The sequence below is a fragment of the Nomascus leucogenys genome, chromosome X (assembly GCF_006542625.1).
Source record: "Nomascus leucogenys isolate Asia chromosome X, Asia_NLE_v1, whole genome shotgun sequence".
Classification (NCBI taxonomy): Eukaryota; Metazoa; Chordata; class Mammalia; order Primates; family Hylobatidae; genus Nomascus; species Nomascus leucogenys.
The window spans coordinates 2,173,284-2,176,516 of NC_044406.1; positions in this window are offsets into that span (position 1 = coordinate 2,173,284).

Here is a 3,233-nt window from a genome sequence, read left to right on the forward strand (position 1 = left end):
CTTCTCATTTTTTCCTTGTCACAGGACAGTACCATCATGGGTTTGTTTTGGCTTTACATGTTAGGACTTCACTATGGCCTAGGAGTTGGCTACATTACAGTACAATCCTCAGTACTTCTGCCTCTGCTGATGGGCCGGGCCCATTGTGACTAATCAAGGATGATGAAATCGATTTTATAAATGTATGTATAACCACAGTTATCAGAGATCTGCTGTGGTCTTAGCCCAGCTGAATCACCATCATTCCCAGTCTTAGAAGCCACCTTTTTTTGCCATTTTTCAGGGCCTGATTCTCTAGAGACACAATGTCCAATGGGGTTGGGCACGGTGGCTTATGCCTGTAATCCCAGTACTTTGGGAGGCCGAGGTGGGTGGATCACTTGAGGTCAGGAGTTCGAGACCCAGCCTGATCAACATAATGAAACCCCATCTGTATTAAAAATACAAAATTAGCCAGGCGTGGTAGTGCATGCCTGTAATCCCAGCTACTCGGGAGGCTGAGGCAGGAGAATTGCTTGAACCTGGGAGGCAGGCGAGTGAATGAGATCATGTTGCAGTGAGCTGACATCGCACCATTGCACTCCAGCCTGGGCAACAAGAGCAAAACTCTGTCTAAAAAACAATAATAATAATAATGTCCAAAGCGACACCTTTTTAAAACAGCTGAAACTTGGCTGGGCACGGTGGCTCATGCCTGTAATCCCAGCACTTTGGGTGACCAAGGCGGGCGGATCACAAGGTCAGGAGATCGAGACCATCCTAGCTAACATGGTGAAACCCCGTCTCTACTAAAAATACAAAGAAATTAGCCAGGCATGGTGGTGGGTGCCTATAATTCCAGCTACTCGGGAGGCTGAGGCAGGAGAATCGCTTGAACCTGGGAGGCAGAGGTTGCAGTGAGCTGAGATCGCATCACTGCACTGCAACCTGGGCCACAGTACAAGACTCCGTCTCAAAAAAAAAAAAAAAAAAAGAAATATCCTCTTGGATTTCTTGAGGCCGTGAGTTTGAGAGTAGCCTGGCAGACATGATGAGACACTGTCTCTACAAAAAAATTAAACATTAGCCCAGCCTGGTGGTGCATGCCTGTAGTCCCAGCTACTTGGGAGGCTGAGATGGGAGGATCACTTGGGCCCAGGAGGTGGAGGTTGCGTGAGCTATGATTGTGCTACTAGCCTGGGCAACAGAGTGAGACTCTGTCGCAAAAACAAACAAACAAACAAGATCATGTCCTTTGCAGGGACATGGATGGAGCTAGAGGCCATTATCCTTAGCAAACTAACACAGGAACAGAAAAACAAATACAGCATGTTCTCACTTATCAGTGGGAGCTAAATGATGAGAACACGTGGACACATAGAGGGGAACAACACATATTGGGGCATTTTGGAGAGTGAAGGGTGGGAGGAGGGAGAGGATCAGGAAAGATAACCAAGGGTCACTAGGTTTAATACCTGGGTGGTGAAATTAGCTGTACAACAAACCTCCGTGACACAAGTGTACTTATGTGACAAACCTGAACATGTACCTCTGAACTTAAAAGCTAAAAGAAAACAAGACAAAGCAAACCAAAACCTACTTTTGAAAAAATGAAAAATTATAGGACTTCTGAGTGAAATGAAATTTTCCACATGTGTATTATACTCAGTTCCCAAGTTAGAGGGTCTTGAATTCTCAATGGGTTTATAGGGATTAATTCATCCATAGTGAAACCCTGGGTGGCCAAATATTATAGTTGGACAGAATGTCATTTAGTTAAAATTCATAACATAAAACCCTAAGCCACTCTTTCTACAAACTAAGTTTTAAAAATCTGCAAACGTAGAATGCAATCAAAGCGATTTTGTTCATGTATCAAGCGCCGACTTCTAAAAATAATGTTTCTAAACATGCCTGTTTATTTGGAGGCTTTTCTTGAGCGATTCCAAAGAAAATCCAATAGAAAGCATTGAGGATGTCATCGTTGTCTTCGCTGGTAACCATTCATTAGGAAATGCCTAGATGAGCCTGTAATTAGAACGGGCTGCATTTCCTCCTCATCCAAGAGCCACATGACAGTTTTTTTTCTGGGATACCGGTAAAGTTTATGGAAAATGCAAACTATGGTATTGAGGGAATGCAGGTGAATAATGTTTCCAAAGTGGTAAACAAAAGCACCAGAAAGAAAAGTCCTTCCTTCAAAAGGGAAGCTAATGGTATGTGTTCATGTTATCGTTTAACTGGATTTCCAGATTTGAACGTCACAGGTAACATTTCACTCGAAGAATAATAGTAATGATGTGTACGGAAGCAAGTTAGTAAGCAAGATGACTTAAGAGTGAATTCATCAGAGGTTGTTGCAAGTGGCTCACACCTGTAATCCCAGCACTTTGGGAGGCCGAGGCGAGAGGATTGCTTGAGCCTAGGAGTTTGAGATTAGCCTTCGCAACATACCAAGACCCCATCTCTACAAAAAAAAAATTTTTTTAATTAGCTGGATGTGGTTGCACTTGCCTATAATTCCAGCGATTTGGGAAACTGAGGTGGGAGGATCACTTGAGGCCAAGAGTTTGAGATCAGCCTGGGCAACATAGTGAGACCCATCTCCATTTAAAAAGAAAAAGAGAGTAAGATAACCATGGACACCCATCGCTGTGTTCTGTAATATGTTAATGAGGTGTCCTTTAAATATTTAGATCCCTATAATGTCAATGTGGGAAAGCAAAAAAGTGTGTGAAAACTCTTAACCAACTCTCCTGTATCCTATAATATACAACACTGGCCTTGTTATTTGGAATTCACTTGGGTCAGATCCTTTTTTATTTATTTATTATTTGGAAGAGATGGAGTCTTGTTCTGACACCCAGGCTAAAGGGCAGTGGTGTGCTCATGGCTCACTGCAGCCTCAAACTCCTAGGCTCAAGCGACTCTCCCACCTCGACCTCCCAGGTAGGTTGGGATTACAGGTGCACGCCACCATGCCTGGCTAGTTTTTTATAGAGATAGGCGCTCGCTATGTTTCCCAGGCTGGTCTCAATCAAACTTGTGAACTCAAGCCATTCTCCTGCCTCGGCCTCCCAAAGTGCTGGGATTATAGGCATAAGCCACCGTGCCCGGCCTGAATTAGATCCTTTTACTTCTCTTTCTGCTGATGAGCTTTGGGCTATTCCCTGAAGCTTGCACGTAACACAAAGTGCAACATAGTAATGTGAGAAAAATTATAACACATCAAGTCACATTACGTCTCTAAGCAT